The sequence below is a fragment of the Lepisosteus oculatus genome, unplaced genomic scaffold (assembly GCF_040954835.1).
Source record: "Lepisosteus oculatus isolate fLepOcu1 unplaced genomic scaffold, fLepOcu1.hap2 HAP2_SCAFFOLD_48, whole genome shotgun sequence".
Classification (NCBI taxonomy): domain Eukaryota; kingdom Metazoa; phylum Chordata; class Actinopteri; order Semionotiformes; family Lepisosteidae; genus Lepisosteus; species Lepisosteus oculatus.
Genome location: NW_027168020.1, coordinates 761297 through 778970, shown reverse-complemented (window position 1 = coordinate 778970; position 17674 = coordinate 761297). Strand labels below are relative to the sequence as shown.

The 17674-nt window shown below is 45.5% G+C and overlaps 7 non-coding genes across 7 annotated transcripts; 4 read left to right on the top strand and 3 right to left on the bottom strand.

Annotated features, from left to right (window-relative positions):
- Positions 1–399: 399 nt before the first annotated feature.
- Positions 400–563, top strand: LOC138230105 (U1 spliceosomal RNA). Its single transcript, XR_011186150.1, has one exon. It is a non-coding gene; the product is annotated as a U1 spliceosomal RNA (small nuclear RNA).
- A 638-nt stretch (positions 564–1201) lies between these two features.
- Positions 1202–1320, bottom strand: LOC138230185 (5S ribosomal RNA). Its single transcript, XR_011186221.1, has one exon. It is a non-coding gene; the product is annotated as a 5S ribosomal RNA (ribosomal RNA).
- A 1294-nt stretch (positions 1321–2614) lies between these two features.
- LOC138230199 (U4 spliceosomal RNA) lies at positions 2615–2756 on the top strand. The gene has a single exon (XR_011186234.1). It is a non-coding gene; the product is annotated as a U4 spliceosomal RNA (small nuclear RNA).
- Positions 2757–9199: 6443 nt separating this feature from the next.
- Positions 9200–9281, bottom strand: trnas-uga (transfer RNA serine (anticodon UGA)). Its single transcript has one exon. It is a non-coding gene; the product is annotated as a tRNA-Ser (tRNA).
- Positions 9282–10625: 1344 nt separating this feature from the next.
- Positions 10626–10707, bottom strand: trnas-gcu (transfer RNA serine (anticodon GCU)). The gene has a single exon. It is a non-coding gene; the product is annotated as a tRNA-Ser (tRNA).
- Positions 10708–12331: 1624 nt separating this feature from the next.
- trnar-acg (transfer RNA arginine (anticodon ACG)) lies at positions 12332–12404 on the top strand. The gene has a single exon. It is a non-coding gene; the product is annotated as a tRNA-Arg (tRNA).
- A 4065-nt stretch (positions 12405–16469) lies between these two features.
- Positions 16470–16542, top strand: trnar-ccu (transfer RNA arginine (anticodon CCU)). The gene has a single exon. It is a non-coding gene; the product is annotated as a tRNA-Arg (tRNA).
- Positions 16543–17674: the final 1132 nt, after the last annotated feature.

The following is a 17674-nucleotide window of genomic DNA, read 5'->3' as shown; positions in this document are numbered from 1 at the left end:
GAAAAGCACAGAAGGCAGCAGGCTCTGGAGAGCAGGTAAGAGACGGAGCCTTGTGGGCAGGCGAGCAGGCCCGTTTTTTGGAAATTGCTGAAAAGGTTTGTTCGGTGTGTGGCAGGCGCACGTCGCGAGCTTGCGTGGCGATCTGCCGGTCTGGAGTTATGCAAATGAGGCCGAATTGCATCCCGGGACATGCTGCGAATGCGCAACGGCGACTGCAGATGTGTAGGAAACGGCGCGCTCGTTTTCTCGTTTTGCCCACACTTTTCAGTGTTAGTGTGGCGTGTGAGTGTGTGAAAGAGTGGGCCCAGCAGGAGGCGGTGGTGTGCGGGGCGAGGAGGTGGCCTAGGCTGCGCGATTTGTGCTGTGGGTGCGGGCCGCTTGCAGGGGCCTGTTTAACTCATACTTACCTGGCAGGGGAGATACCTTGATCAAGAAGGAGGTTCACCCAGGGCGAGGCTCGGCCATTGCACTCCGGCTGTGCTGACCCCTGCGAATTCCCCAAATGTGGGAATCTCGACTGCATAATTTCTGGTAGTGGGGGACTGCGTTCGCGCTCTCCCCTGATGTGCTTGGTCCAAAATCAGATACGGGAGGGTTAGGACACCACGAGCTGCGTGGCTGCGGAAGGATCCCGGTTCGACAGGAGTGGACGCCTCTGCTGGTTCTCGCTGGCTTTTAGTTAGGGGTCCGGAGAAGCATCTCAAGCTAGTTCCACTACTCCTTCCGGACGTTCATTCCCTTTTCAAAGTCAGTCGTTTTGCTGTAGTCTGCGTTCTTTAGGCTGATTATCGAGGTTAGCCTTTATTTGGTCATGGGGGGCCTCGGTACTGTATGCTGAGTCTAAAGACAGTTTCACCCGTTTTCTGATTGCTGGGTTCTGTACCAGTGCAGACATGTCAAACAGTGAATGGCTGTACCTCTATTGTATCCGTGCTCAATGAATGAAATCGGTAACAAATGAATATATGTCTAGTTATACGAAAAACGAGTGGTTTATCGACTCATCTTCATTTGCAGATTTAGAGGCAGCTTCGATATTCGTTTTACAGACGGGTTTTTTTTTTTTTGAATATGGGTCACACACATGCCACAGCAACAAAACATCTCTAGAGATGAGGCTATAGATCACCTTTCCATCCTGCAGGTTTTCCTCCCAAAGCCTACGGCACCAACGGCGACCCCTGCTGGCCGGGAGAGCAAGAGCTTATAGCACCTGGTATTCCCAGGCGGTCTCCCATCCAAGTACTAACCAGGCCCGACCCTGCTTAGCTTCCAAGATCAGACGAGATCGGGCGTGTTCAGGGTGGTGTGGCCGTAAGCGAAAGCCCTGGCGCCTGACTCGCTACTTGAAGCTGTGTGTGGCGGGGGCTCCGTGCCCCCCGAGCGGGACTGAAGGATCGTTCGTGTGCAACTCTTTGGAAAGGAGCTGCTTTCCAAATCGCATTGCGTGCCTGGATGTTGGCGAATGCGCTCCCTTGTGTTGGCTCGTCCCGCACTGGAGGAGGACAAAGAATCTGCACGGAGGAGCACCAGGCAAGTCTTCAGTGCACAGCACTCTGGAAACATTTCGGGGCTGTCGCGTGTTTATTTCAGCACGTAAAGCGCACCGGTCCAACACTTCGGCCGGGCGCGCGGCGCCTCCGCCCTCTTGCTGCCCCTGCAGCTGCTTCACTTTTCCCTTTAGTTGCCATCGATTTTTTTGTAGTGCTATACATATACGATTGAGGTATCTTAGAGTTCTCCTTCGAAGACCCAGCACTCTCTTTTCTTTTCCCAGTGTTACTCATATCGGACTTTTTAAACCTAAAAAAAAATCGTTTTTTTTTCTTTCAATTATAACTGAAGTTTAAACAACTAGTAAGTCAAGTCCTTATTTTTCTGTAGTCAAAAAAAGCAAAAATTAACATTCAGGTCATGAAAAACTCAAAAAAACTCCCCAACCACTAAACTTTACCTCCCACCTGAGCGCCATCTTGAACGCCCCTACCACCAGAGAATGCTCACGATTTCGGAAGCTGTCTCAGGGACGTGCTGATTCCACACATCCTGAATAAATCATGATATTGTTAGTTGCTGTAGCTAGACGTTCAAATGAGTTTCATGGCCAGATGGACTGTTTCCTCCAGCGGTATAATATTGCAGTGAGACAGCACGATGCCTGCAAGACTATGTCACGCTAAACGCCACAGATTGTGTTTGTCCGTTCGTGTCAGTCGTCCCGCAGCCACGGGAAGTGGGACACAAACATGCTGCAATGCTTTCAAGACGTTAGGATTTGTTTGTGCAACATCCAAGAGGAGTACTTGTGGCTTGAATGTGAACTGTACGTGCCCGCCCCCTTTCCTCTGTAGTGCATGAGTTCCTCCCGGCATGCCCTTCGTCATTGTTCTGTCATCTTGTATTTAAAGGGTTGTATTTCTGCTGCTGAAAATAAGCAACGGTTTTCTCACAACGCCCTTTGTTCCCAACGGAGCCCTTGTCTGTCATGAAATTCTTCAAAACCTCAAGCTAGAAGAAGAAGAAGACGACAAATATGAAGCGTTATAGCAACGACATGCCATGACACGATCGATAACGATTTCCATAGGATCCCCGCGGTTGCCTGGCAACCGTCAGCTTTGCGCAGTGGCAGTATCGTAGCCTGTGAGGGTTAGCCGAGGCGCGATTATTGCTAGTTGAAAACTTTTCCCAATACCCCGCTTCCGCCGGTTTGCAATACAATCGGCGAAAGCAATTTTTGACAGTCTCGTCAGAGACTGAGCAAGGTGTTTAAAGACAGATTTGGTCACGGTGATATCATGGTAGAAAGAAACGAACTTGTTACGTGTCAACAGAAACGCTCTTTAGCTCTTTCAGCTTTATGCAGAGAACAGCGTCTGTCGAGATTACTTTTGTGTCAGCGCGAAACGCCGTGTGCTTGTCAGTATGATTTCATATTGCTCGTAGCGGCGCCTGGCTTTTGTCTGTCAAACGTTAGGTTGCGCTTCTTCATGCTGCATCGTCGGCATGAGTGGAGCATTTTAAACGTCTGTACTTACTGCGCCCCATAAGAAATCGTTTGTCCCCATTCAAAAGAGATTGTGCGATGTCCTGCAGCGTTCGCAAAGCAAACCTTTGACAGTTTGAAAAGAGGAATTTATTCTGCTTCCTGTGCGTGCAGTAGTTACAAAGTTGAACGTCTTTACACGATCTGCTGCAGTTTTCAGTGGGTGGGCTTTGTCAAATGGCTTGGAAAAACGCACTGTGTTTCTGCTCGGGAAACATCATGAGCAGTGTCCTGCATGTTTTCTGTGTATAGCTGTCTTTTAACGCATACAGAATTCATTCGAAATCATTGATTTCTCCAATTAACAAGGGTCTCTTTTTGAACCTGCCAGAAGCATTCTTTCAATGTAACAGATTTACTCCGGGGAAGGGCAGCATGACATTGAGAGTAGCTCAAGCTTTCAGCACCTTTATCTGACTGCATGTATGCAGACACTGCTCAGAATCCCCTGTAAGATTCTCCTTCAATTCCGTTTTGCAGTGCTTTAGCTCTTTCAAAAGGCTTCGCTTTGCTAGTCACAATCCAAGGCTCATGACAGCATTTGAAAACATTCGTAACTGCGTTGGCCGGGAATCGAACCTGGGTTAACTGCTTTGAAGGCAGCTATGCGCAACACTGGCTCGCTCCAGAATAAATCTCACGTCGAGGGCATATTTTTTTCCATTTTACCGTGAGTCGGGCTCAGCTGCACAGAGGAGAGAGCAGAGCAATGAGGTCACGGGGACAGGGGAGTCACACGCTGGCGGTTTGAATACGCGGAAGATCACTGAGGGATCCACAGTATATGGACTCTCCGTGCGCCATCAGTCCGCACTCCGGACTCTGAATCCTGCCATCCGAGTTAAGATCTCGGCGGAACCTGAGGCGCAGTTCCTTCTTAAAACGTAATCTGGTGAGCATTTCTAGAATCGTACTTGTATAGATGCAGCCTTTAATGTGTTGCTAGGTTAAAATTGATGACTTCTTGTATTTCAGTAGGCAACTGCCCTCTTGATTTCGGATTTAATTTCTTTATTACAGGGGCGCTTTTATGAAGACAGAGTCATGTTCAGGTACTTTGCTTGATGGAGGAAGCTCATTTCGGACTCTGTGATCTGCTCACCTGGAAAGGTCTGCTATACTACTACAAGAGAGAAGTAGAGTCTGGAAGAAGGGACAATTTTATGATGCTTTGGAAGATAATGTTTTTTTTTTCTTATACTGAAAATGAAAGGTAGTTGTTTCTATATGGACTCAGTCTTTGGAATTTGTATATATATATTTCAGTGATCCCTCAGCCATTCCTTCTGTATTGTAATTCAATTTCTCTTTTAAAATTCCTTCCCCACTTCTAGGACCTGCAGTTGCTGAACTCCACAATGGCTTCTATTGGAAAGTCTGTGACTGAGACCAAGTGTTCACTTTTTTATGAAACCATTATTTATTTAGGAGCAATGAGCAATTCTTATATAAATGCAATAAAATCATTATGCTCAAACTATGAGAGAGAAAATTAAGGATAATTTAAGAAATCAGTCTTAGCTTGTTTCTATACACAGATGGTATTATTTATTTTCAAAGGAAACCCGCGAGGATTCCCCTGGTGTGCAAGATGTGCCTGAATACTCTTGATCAGCTTCCTGCTCACTTGAAGAGGGCGTGTATGAAGCACGCCACGGCAGAAAACATCAGGATGGCCTCTCAACAGGCGAGGGAGGACATGATGAATCACCTGAAGAACGGGGTCATCGTGGATTACCACAGAATAGAGATCGTGTCTGGTGAGGCAAACAGGATAGTGGTTGTAAGACTGCTAGAGTCCTTGGGCCTTTTTGTACATGGGAAGCCTGAAGACACATTGGCAAGGTGAGATATTTTTAATCTGTAAGGCTTCTGTAGTTTCTTTTTGAAATCATTGTTACAACATATTATGTAAAAGCATGTTGAAAAGAATCTACCTGCATTCCAGCGGCCCTGAGCAAGAGGCCGCAGTCCAGGAGGAAGAGATGCCAGAGGCTGCTCTAGAAACTGAAACAGAAGCGGATAAGGAAGGGGAAGATGTGAGCTCTGAAGAACTCTATCAGCAGTAAGACTTTTTATTTTTCAGATGTATCTATTTTTTACTAAAATTCTAATTTGTCTTATAGGTATAAAATGTTTAAACCGGTGTTTTATATCCTTACAGGCCCTGAGTAGTTAAAAAGTATCAGCAGGCCGGAAGAGAGTGGCCCAAGCTGGACTCTATAGAAAGCACTCCCTGGATGCTCCTCTCCTGATTGGATTCAAACAGTACCTTACCAAGGATCTGGGAGTGGCAAATTATTCTCAGGAGGTATTTATTTTTTAAAGGCATTTAAAATTAAGCAATGGTATCTTCATTGTAAATGTTTTTATTTCTTAGCTTAAAATTCACCCATGTGAAATGATGTCAGCCATAAACATCATGACTCTATATTTCCTACCTGAATCTATTCTACTTAAATTATTACATTATACACAATTTGAGTTCATTTTAAAAAGTAAAAGGTAATGAAAGGAATGCATTTTCATAAGAAAGATAATACCGATATGCATGTGATAATCTTCCTTATATCATGTAGTGCATCATTTGGACACTTTGTGGGCTTCAAATACAAAGAAAATCATGTTCTATGGTACAAGATAAATACAAAACTTAAGCTTTTATTTTAATTAGATTTGTTTATAAAGCATAAGCAATCATTTATTACATTAATATATGTAAAAATAACATTTTAGCATCATACGTTTAGTATATTTAGTCCCTAATGCTGAAAGAAATGATCATAGAACATGACATCTAACCTTACCTGCGGTGTTTTTAATCCCTATTGCTCAATGCACGGTGAAAGCATTCCATACATGTGTCTGACAATGAGGAATGGGCCCCTGAGACAGTCATTTGCCTGTTTCACAAATGATCGTATTTTACTAGAGATTCTGCTTGGGATTCAGATGTGCATTCGGACAGCAATCCCTTTCAAGAAATGATACGTTCTGGATGAGGTCAAAGGTGCTGGAACACTGTATCTAGGATGTGTTTGCAGAGACTGTGTGTCTCCTGCTTCAACGCAGTGATAAACAGATGTGCTCCTTTAATTTATTGGTACATGCCCAGGGCAGTAAGCAGTCTGAGGATTTATTTCCAGATGGCATAGAGCAGTGAAGCAGTGAAGTAGTGCAAAACACTGGATCATTATATTATTAGAATCTATTCTACTTAAATTATTACATTATACTCAATTTGAGTTCATTTTAAAAAGTAAAAGGTAATGAAAGGAATGCATTTTCATAAGAAAGATAATACCGATATGCATGTGATAATCTTCCTTATATCATGTAGTGCGTCATTTGGACACTTTGTGGGCTTGAAATACAAAGAAAATCATGTTCTATGGTACAAGATAAATACAAAACTTAAGCTTTTATTTTAATTAGATTTGTTTCTAAAGCATAAGCAATCATTTATTACATTAATATATGTGAAAATAACATTTTAGCATCATATGTTTAGTATATTTAGTCCCTAATGCCAAAAGAAATGATCATTTGTTTAACATGCACAGGTCTGTCTCAAAGGATGCAGTACTCCTGAAGGGTCTCAAACCCTACATTTTGGATGCCTAGCTGTATCCCTCACATGTGGCACCTCAGAATGACTTCTAACCTTACCTGTGGTGTATTCAGTCCCTATTGCTCAATGCACGGTGTACATACTGCATACATGTGTCTTGAGAATGAGGAATGGGCCCCTGAGACAGTCATTTGCCTGTTTCACAAACAGGGACCTGGACCTAGACTTGGCCCGTACGGGGCTCAAACCCACGACCTTGGCGTTATTAGCACCACACTCTAACCAACTGAGCTAACCGGCCTCACGACAGTGCTCCTCTCTGTGTTGCAAAAAATCAAACTCAGGGAATTTTGTCCTCCTTTGAATAGAAAGCTGTGTAATTCAGTGTACGGGCTTTCTCGTGCAGTTTCATGGTTCTTGTAACCCAAATCCTACACTGGCCTGAAGTGCCCCCCCATTTCACAGCATTTTTCAGCTGATTTAAAATGTACCTAAAGGAGAAGCATTATTGAAGACCATCAATTACCAAGAGCTTTTGTCAAAGGTTTTGGTGGTCATTTTGAATGACCACAGAGCGCTGTGACCTCGGTTTTACATCTCATCCAAAAGACAGCGCCCTTTTACAACACAGCATCTCCGTCACTATATTGGGGCATTGGGACCCGCACAGACCTATTGGTGAGCGCCCCCCCGCCGGCACCATTAACACCGCTTCCAGCTGGAAGCTTTGTTTTTCCCTGTAGCTCATCCTCATCCAGGTACTGACCTGGCTCACACCTGCTTAGCTTCAGTGGGTTTTCAGTTGCGAGTTGCAAGGGGATGCAAGTGATGGAGCCGCTCGCTGCAAAAGCCACTGCATTGGCCGGGAATCAAACCCGAGCCTCCCGCGTGGCAGGTTAGAATTCTACCACTGAACCACCAATGCTCAGTGCCTGAGCCTTCAAAAAAGACGCTTTTTTGGTGCTCTGTGCAAAACGCGTCGACATCTGCTTCCAGCTGCAAAATGCCATTTGCGGACGCTGAAGAACTTATTTCCAAGGCAGCGGGTACAAGCGATTGGGCGTTTTAAAACCACCAGGAACAGCAAAGAGGCGCGCTTCTTTGCTTGTGCCGAAACACACCGACTGAAGGCGGACAACGTAGTCGGCAGGATTGGAACCTGTGCGGGGAGACCCCAATGGATTTCTAGTCCATCGCCTTAACCACTCAGCCACGACTACAGCAAGCCCCACTGCCGCTGCGTTCTTGCTACAATCTTACCTGGATCGCGAGGCGCCGGCGGAAGGCAAAATACAAGCCTTGCAGACAGACACGCCTCAGAGGACTTAAGGGTGGCTTCATGTCGGAATGATAAAGTCTCCCCGTCTGGACATGAAAATGCCACTTTGTTACACACAAAAAAAGAATCAACAACAGAGAAATGCCCACAAGCATTTGAAAAGCCGCACCACGTCGCACTTGAAATAGCTCTTACATTAGTGGTAGACACAGGAATCGCCTTTTTATTTACGCTCTTACCAACGCGATGGAAAGCAAAACAAAGCAAAGCAGAGCAAAACAAAACGAACAAACGAAAACCCTCACGTCCTGCACTTGCATATAACCCCGTTACGTGCCCAAGCGGTATTGTACGTCATCCTAGCACTGCACCCCGGGTCGTACGGTATATGGGAACGAGCACACGCCACGAATCGTCTCGAATCACTCCCTACAGCTGTAAGGCGCCTTGAAGCGTGCACCCCCAACATTCTTCTTTGCGCATCTGTGAAAGGTAAACTCTTGAGCAAACTCTGAACCAGCTCTAAGGAAACTAATCCGATTAGACGTTACTTTGACTCATCTTCTTACGCTCAGTGCCGGATTGCTCAAACTCCAGCTAGGGTTAGGGTTAGCATTCCCACGCTACTTAGACACTTTGTTTACGCTCAGTGCTGGATTTTGGGAACTTCAGGACGAGTGGGAATTTTCTCCTATCTGTCCATTCTGTTTTGTTTTGGAGACTCTTGGCTGCCTATGTTGTTCAGTGCACCGTGAAGGAAACATTTTCCAAAACTGTGTCAGCTCAAAAGTTGTAAGAAAACCTCTCCAGGTGCTTTAACTCTCTTCATTTTTGTCATTTAATGTGACACTCGATGTATAACTGGAGCCTCACATATGCAAATGGTGAGGCTCCAGTTCGACACCCAGTTCCACACCACTTTACAGTATATGACAAAAGCATGGCAGACTGTGCCGGACCAGCTGGTAACTTCCGCTTATTTTGACCATATTAAACATTGGAAATCTTCCCACTTGCATTTGTGACACTTGATTTTGGCTCCACCTAAGACACTCTTAAATCTTCAAACACTTTTCTCTTCTCCCGCAACACACTTGTCTGTCGGCACTATGTGGCAGCGTTGCATGACAACCCATCTCACCACGGAAAGGAACCTAACAGCTTTGGTAAGAGAGTAGAATTACCTGAAGAACTGCTTTCCATGGAAGCAGGACCAAGCGATGTAGCATTTTTATAGTACCAGGAAAGGAGAAGCGGCACTTCGCCTTTGCCGCACAGGCACAAGGTGACGTGCGGCAGACGCCGTAGTCGGCAGGATTCGAACCTGAGCGGGGAGTCCCCAATGGATTTCAAATCCATCGCCTTAACTACTCGGCCACGACTACAGCGAGCTCGCCGCCGCTGCATTCCTCCTATAATCTAACACGGAGTGCGAGGTGGCTGCGGAAACCTTTTTAAAGTCGCTCTCTGTTAAAAAAAAAACCTTTCACAAGATACATGCCGGCAGACAGACACGCCTCAGAGGGTTTAAGGCTGGCTTCACGTTCAAATGATAAAGTCTCCCCGTCCGGATGTCAAAATGCAACTTTGGCAGACAGAAAAAACATCAACAAACCACAAATGTGGACAAGGATTTTACAAGCTGCACCACACTGCACTTTCAAAAGCATTTACATTCGTGTTAGACGCAGGAATTGTCTTTGTTTTGCGCGCTTACGAACGCCATAGAAAACGAAACAAAACAAAAGCCCTCAGCTCCTGTACTTGATTATAACGCCGTTACGTGTCGAAGCAGGATTTTACGTCATCTTACCACTGCAACATGGGGAATAGAGGGAAATGAACACACGCTACGAATCGTCTCAATCACTCCCTAGAGTCGTAAGGCACATTGAAGGGTGCACCCCCATCATTAATCGTTGGGCCTCTGTAAAAGGAAAGCTGTTGAGCAGTCTTTGAAACAGCTCGGATGAAACACTTGATATGCTTCCATGTGCATCTGGAGCCCACTTCTTATTTTCACTTCACGCCGCCCAAAGCATTTCTAAAACAGGAGATTCGCGTTTGGGAATGCGCCCTGCCCTACAAATAAAACAGGTCTACGGGTCTGAAACCTGCTCCACGGAAAACAGTTCTGTTGCGCTTTTGATCAAAGGGAGATTCTCTGTTCTTACTTTTTGATTACATAACACCCAAAGGGGCTTCTTTGGAGCTGGATTCCAACCAGCATCCTAAAGTTTCTTGGCGGTATCCTTTACAGTCCTCTGTTCGGTCGACAAGGAACAGTAGGGGGCAGCTTTCCTCACACATACAGTGCAATGTACTGTAGTGTTCCCCTTCATTGAATTCGCAGTTCTGCATCAGACCTCTAACTCGTTTCCTTAGCTTGGATTTAAGCCACGAAGCAGGCTTCTACTGTATAAACGTCTAGAGGAATCACAAACTATTTGAAAGGCCATCATCCCAGGGGGAACTGACAAAGTCTATCCCTAAACACCTAGCGCAGTCTCTCGAGAGACTGTCAAAAATCGCTTTCTCCGTTTGTGCTGCAAGTAAGTGAAAACGCGGTCTCAACCCAGAGCCACTTGGCAGCAGCGGCACGTAAATACTGTTACTACCACTGCTCGATACCAACGTTAGCCTACTATACCATGTTCAGCCACCGCTAGAAAATGTAAGGCTCTAGTACTGGAGCAAACAAAAGGAGAGCCAACGTCAAATGTAGAGAGCGACGAGGATGGGATTCGAACCCATGCGTGCAGAGCACAATGGATTAGCAGTCCATCGCCTTAACCACTCGGCCACCTCGTCGATGAAACTGGGCTGTCCAGACATGGGTTGGCGCGCTCCAGATGATCTTTTTCTTTTTTTTCCCTCGTACTCAAGGGTCCTTTTCCTGTTCCACATGCGATTTCAACATTTTCCTTGGGAGATGTCAAGCCAGCAAGCCACTGCTGTGGTTCAGTGGCCATTGTGGAGTTCAGTGGCCCTGTTGTACACAGAAAGCACATTGAGCTCCTTGGACATGAAAAGTTCCAGATAAAAGCCATTTGTCATCCTTTCTCTTGGTGTCGATGTTGCTATTGTATGTAAAGGTGGCAACTTGCTCAGCGAGCAGGCGGAGCACACACCGAATGCAGATGTGTCTGAGTGGTGTGTCCAAGTGGCTGCAAAAGGACAACACTACCGGGGCGCCGTTGCTTAGTTGGTTAAAGCGCTTGTCTCTTAAACAGGAGATCCTGAGTCCGAATCCCAGTGGTGCCTTCTTTGTTCTGTCTTCTCGAACAGAACTGGTCCTTACAGACAACCGCCTACGGCTAGACTTAATTAAATGCAAGTATTCATTTCCTGTCTTTAACGCGACTTGTTTTTCTTAAAATGGATGGAACTTGCAAAACATGAAATACAAACATTGCTAATCAGCGCTAGCGGCTGGCAAAAAAAAAGAAGTCAGCAATGTTTTTTTTCTTTAACCTTAACCCTGCTAATGGAGAAGAGTTAAACGACCGAGTCTATGCAGCTTAAACGGTGCTCATGTCGGGTTCTTAGCTGAAAGGGTGGTAAATCACGCTCACCCCAGTCCTTAATCTTTTAAAAGGATACAATATTGAACCTAGTCGCCACATCACATACATCCTGTTCAACGATAAAAAAGTGACATCTATCCTCGATCCAGAGTAAATCCCACGATGAGGGCATATTTTTTTCCACTTTACCATGAGTCGGGCTCAGCTGCACAGAGGCGAGAGCAGAGCAATGAGGTCACAGGGACAGGGGAGTCACACGCTGGCGGTTTGAACACGCGGAAGATCACTGAGGGATCCACAGTATATGGACCCTCCGTGCGCCATCAGTCCACACTCCGGACTCTGAATCCTGCCATCCGAGTTAAGATCTCGGCGGAACCTGAGGCACAGTTCCTTCTTAAAACGTAATCTGGTGAGCATTTCTAGAATCGTACTTGTATAGATGCAGCCTTTAATGTGTTGCTGGGTTAAAATTGATGACTTCTTGAACTTCAGTAGGCAACTGCCCTCTTGATTTCGGATTTAATTTCTTTATTACAGGGGCGCTTTTATGAAGACAGAGTCATGTTCAGGTACTTTGCTTGATGGAGGAAGCATATTTCGGACTCTGTGATCTGCTCACCTGGAAAGGTCTGCTGTACTACTACAAGAGAGAAGTAGAGTCTGGAAGAATGGACAATTTTATGATGCTTTGGAAGATAATGTTTTTTTTTTCTTTGAAATCGAAATGAATCAGAATATCAGTGCAAAAGACAAACTCTTGGTTTGGTTTAAAGAGATATGGTTTTAAAACAGACAAAATGTAGAAAACAGGTGTTTCTCACTTTTGGAAAAGAATGGACCGGGGGTAATATTTTACTAGGTGCAGTGCTCATCTCACTGGGTTACAGTCCTGCAGTGTCACACCAGGGCCAGTGGCGCAATGGATAACGCGTCTGACTACGGATCAGGAGATTGCAGGTTCGACTCCTGCCTGGCTCGGGTCGTTTTTAAACACATCGGGCTACTCCCTAAGTAGTCTGTGCTACTTACTGCATTGTAATCGTACCCAGTAAGATATTTCCTTCATGTAAATGAACTGCACCTGACAGCTTTAGAAAAACACCTGGGCTCAGTACGGTGCTGAGAGCTTAGCGTTGCTGTTCTAATTAGCACGCACTGCATCGGCTATGAGCCCGAACCTTTCAATTATTCCGATTAGTAAGTCAACACGTAGTCCACATGAACGGTAGAAATATTCTCTTGTCTGTCTCTTGTTTGTATAGAACTGAATGTCCCTGACAATGTACTGTTAGTTTTAATTGAAGAACGGCATTTGTGTTCAAATATACCAGACAAGTTTATGTAACTGCTCATGCGACACTCAGTTGTAATTAGTCAAGAAAAAAAAGTCGAACAACAGCTGCGGGTTTGATTCTGAACGTATGAGATTGCAGCGCCTTTTACTTCCATTGACAAATGATAGAGATTCGAAGAGAGATCCTTCAGACCAGCAAGCAAACCCACGGCTTTTTCGGTTTTCTATCTAGGCAACGTTGGTGTCTGCAATAGCATACATGAAAGCGTGATGCGATTTCTGTGGCTACATTTGTTGCACGTCATGCACAGTAAGAGTGTTTCTAACACCAAATAAAAAGTCAACAATTAGCGATCACGCCTTCTCCTCAGTTAACCCACTGAAACCCTTGCTGTTAACAGTTCTTTACTGCGTGCTTTACCAGCACCTACATATCGTGTCGGTTCTTTCAGCTTTATTCATTAGGTTTTCAAAGGCATAAGTAGAGCACCAGAGGTGCGAACGCAAAATGTGTAGTTATCTGAAGAATTGATTTCCATGGCAGCGGGTCCAAGCGATTTCGCGTTGTTATAGTACCAGGAAAGGAAAAGCGGCACTTCGCCTCTGCCGCGCAGGCACAAGGCGACGTGCGGCAGACGCCGGAGTCGGCAGGTTTCGCACCTGCGCGGGGAAGCCCCAACGCATTTCGAGCCCATCGCCTTAACCACTCGAGCACGACAAATGCGAGCTCGCCGCCGCCGCATTCCTCCTATAATCAAACACGGACTGCGATTTGGCTGCGGAAACCTTTTTAAAGTTGCTCTCCGTTAAAAAAAAATACCTTTCACAAGATTCGTGCCGGCAGACAGACACGCCTCAGAGGGTTTAAGGCTGGCTTCACGTTCAAATGATAAAGTCCCCCAGTCCGGATGTCAAAATGCAACTTTGGCAGACAGAAAAAACATCAACAAACCAAAAATGTGGACAAGGATTTTACAAGCTGCACCACACTGCACTTTCAAAAGCATTTACATTCGTGTTAGACGCAGGAATTGCCTTTGATTTGCGCGCTTACGAACGCCATGGAAAACGAAACAAAACTAAAGCCCTCAGCTCCTGCACTTGATTATAATGCCGTTACGTGTCGAAGCAGGAATTTACGTCATCCTACCACTGCAACACGGGGAATAGAGGGAAATGAGCACAAGCTACGAATTGTCTCTAATCAGTCCCTACAGTTGTAAGACGCCTGGAAGCGTGCACCCCCATCATTAATCTTTGCGCATCTGTGCAAGGTAAACTCTGGAGCAGTCTCTGAAACGGCTCAAAGGAAACACGTGATTGATTCCATATGCATCTGGGGTTCATTTCTTATTTACATTTAATTCAAGGGAAAGGCTTGGGTCAGTTTCAGACGGCCTCCAACAGCGAGATTCAAGCGCCCCACCTTCAGCCCAATCTGCGCCGCCAGAACGACAACGGCTCCTCTGGTCTTTGGGGTGCGGTTGTGACCCCGTAACCTAAAGTGTTGGTGGCAGACAAATGGAGACTAACAGGTGATGTCCTAGGACATGACTACATTGAGACACTCGGTGGGGATGGTGACCATTGCTTGGAAAAGAGTGCGAGAGTGCATTTTGAGCGTACAAATGTCCTTTTGATTTGCAAAGCTACAACCCCACCTTACTCAGTGAGCGTCTCTTCTTTTCTCTCACATACAGTTGGGAGAAAAACTTTTGTAAACAGCCCTTCGGAATGATGTGGATTTCTGCATGAATGGCTCCTAACATGTGATCTTATCTTTATCTAAGTCATAATAATTAATAAAGAGAGTCTGATTTAACAAACAACACACGCCCAACATTTGACATTGCTGTTTCTTTATTGACCAAATGGTTTAAACAATCAAGGTCATTGATGGAAAAAGTACGTGAACCCTTATATTAAGGAGCTAGTGGAACCTCCTTTATGACAAAAACCTCAATCCCCACTTTCTGTAGCGGCTGGTCAGACCTGAGCAGCGGTTAGGAGGTATTTTGGCCTATTCCTCTATGCAAAACTGTTTCAGTTCATGTATATTTTTGGGATGTCTTGCGCTGAACGGCCTGCTTCAGATCACGCCACAGCACTTCAATGGGATTGGGGTCAGGACTCTTACTTGGCCATCCCAAAATACGGAATTTCTTCTGTTTCAGCCACTCTGTTGTTGATGTACTCCTTTGTTTTTGTCATGCTGCATGACCCAGCCTCTTTCGAGTTTTAGATCACAGGCAGACACCCTGACATTCTGCTGTAGAATTTCCTGATACATCTTGGAATTCATCGGTCCCTCGATGATTGCAAGCCGTACAGCCTCCGCCATGTTTCCCAGGTGGGATGAGGTTTTGGAGTTGGTATGCAGTGTTTTGTTATCTCCAAACATAACGCTGTGCACATTTACCAACAAGTTCAACTTTTGTCATGTCTGTCCACAGAACATTGTTCCAGGAGTTGCTGTGGAACATCCATGTGGTCTTTAGCAAACTTGAGAGGGGCAGTGGTGGTTTTTTTTGGGGGGAGAGCAGTGGTTTCCTCCGTGGTGACCTCGCATGATCACCGCTCCTGTTCAGATTTCTTCTTATGGTGGACTCATGGACACAGACGTAAGACAAAGTCAACCACCTGTTCGCTAGATCCCATCCCCACTCAGCTAGTCAAAGATTCCCTCGAAGGACTGGCAGGACCTATAATTAGTATGATGAATGCATCGCTTGCGCGTCCAAGCCGTATTTGACTTCATCCTACCATTGCAACACGGGGCGTATATGGAAACGAACACACGCTACGAATTGTCTCTAATCAGTCCCTACAGTTGTAAGGCGCCTGGAAGCGTGCACCCCCATCATTAATCTTTGCGCATCTGTGCAAGGTAAACTCTGGAGCAGTCTTTGAAACGGCTCAAAGGAAACACGTGATTGATTCCATGTGCATCTGGGGTTCATTTATTTATTTACATTTAATTCAAGGGAAAGGCTTGGGTCAGTTTCAGACGGCCTCCAACAGCGAGATTCAAGCGCCCCACCTTCAGCCCAATCTGCGCCGCCAGAACGACAACGGCTCCTCTGCTCTCCGGGGTGCGGTTGTGACCCCGTACCCTAAAGTGTTGGTGGCAGACAAATGGAGACTAACAGGTGACATCCTAGGACATGACTACGTTGTGACACTCGGTGGGGATGGTGACCATTGCTTGGAAAAGAGTGCGAGGCCCCTTTAGAAAAACATTTTGTTAACAGGCATTCTGCCTCAGCCTAAACACCTATAGCTTGCAAAGCGCATGCTATTAGACAGGCACCTCTGCAAGACCTTAAGAGTCTCTTAAACTAGTGATAGTAAGGTGTTCCCAATGGGCGATGTTCGGCTTTCAAATCATCTCTCCGTGGAAGCGCCGAGATGCAACTGTTTAAGGTTTAGAAGCAGCTGACTGTTTCACTACCTAGCTGATCACTGTTAGTCAGGGAGCTCAGAGGTGAAAAGCCTGTCTGAGAGACAATTCGCCGTCGATCAGTTCAATATGTTCCGTACCAGCTCGGCGCACCTGAGATCATCTTGGTAGCCGTGTAGCTCAGATGAGTGAGAGCGTGTGTGTGTGTATCACCGTGATTGGATGCCGGTCCTTCTCAGGTCACAGTAAACCTTCTGCTGCCTAACTTCCCTAATTTTGGGGATCCATTTGAAAAAGCAAAGGAAAAAAAAACTGGCTCTTCATCAGCGTGATCAACCCCACTCAGTGTGCCCCAGTGGCCTAATGGATAAGGCACTGGCTTCCTAAGCCAGGGATTGTGGGTTTGAGTCCCATCTGGGGTGCTCCTGTCCCTTTTTGAGTGTACAAATGTCCTTGTGATTTGTGAAGCTGCAACCCCACCTTACTCAGTGAGCGTCTCTGCTTTTCTCTCAGTTGGGAGAAAAACTTTTGTAAACAGCCCTTCGGAATGATGTGGATTTCTGCATGAATGGCTCCTAACATGTGATCTTATCTTTATCTAAGTCATAATAATTAATAAAGAGAGTCTGATTTCACAAACAACACACGCCCAACATTTGACATTGCTGTTTCTTTATTGACCAAATGGTTTAAACAATCAAGGTCATTGATGGAAAAAGTACGTGAACCCTTATATTAAGGAGCTAGTGGAACCTCCTTTATTGACAAAAACCTCAACATCCAACAAACCTCAGCATCCGCCATGCTTCCCAGGTGGGATGAGGTTTTGGAGTTGGTATGCAGAGTTTTGTTATCTCCAAACATAATGCTGTGCACATTTACCAACAAGTTCAACTTTTGTCACGTCTGTCCACAGAACATTGTTCCAGGAGTTGCTGTGGAACATCCATGTGGTCTTTAGCAAACTTGAGAGGGGCAGTGGTGTTTTTTTTGGGGGGGAGAGCAGTAGTTTCCTCCGTGGTGACCTCGCATGATCACCACTCCTGTTCAGATTTCTTCTTATGGTGGACTCATGAGCACAGACGTAAGACAAAGTCAACCACCTGTTCGCTAGATCCCATCCCCACTCAGCTAGTCAAAGATTCCCCTGAAGGACTGGCAGGACCTATAATTAGTATGATGAATGCATCGCTTGCGTCAGGCGTTGTACCTGATCAATTTAAGGTAGCGGTTGTTAGACCGCTCCTTAAGAAGTCAAATTTGGATCCACAAGTTCTTAACAACTACAGGCCTGTCTCAAAGGTCCCATTTCAATCTAAAAGTTTTGAGAGAATAGTTGTTGCCCAATGTCAATCGTATCTGGATTCAAATAATATACTTGAGAAATTTCAGTCTGCTTTCTGAAACTGCATTAACGAGAGTCGTAAATGATATTCTCTTAGCTACTGATGTGGGGAATGCAACAGTGCTTGTGCTTCTAGATCTTAGAGCTGCCTTTGACACGGTTGACCTCTCTGTTTTGTTACACAGGCTTGAGTTTGAGGTTGGCTTATC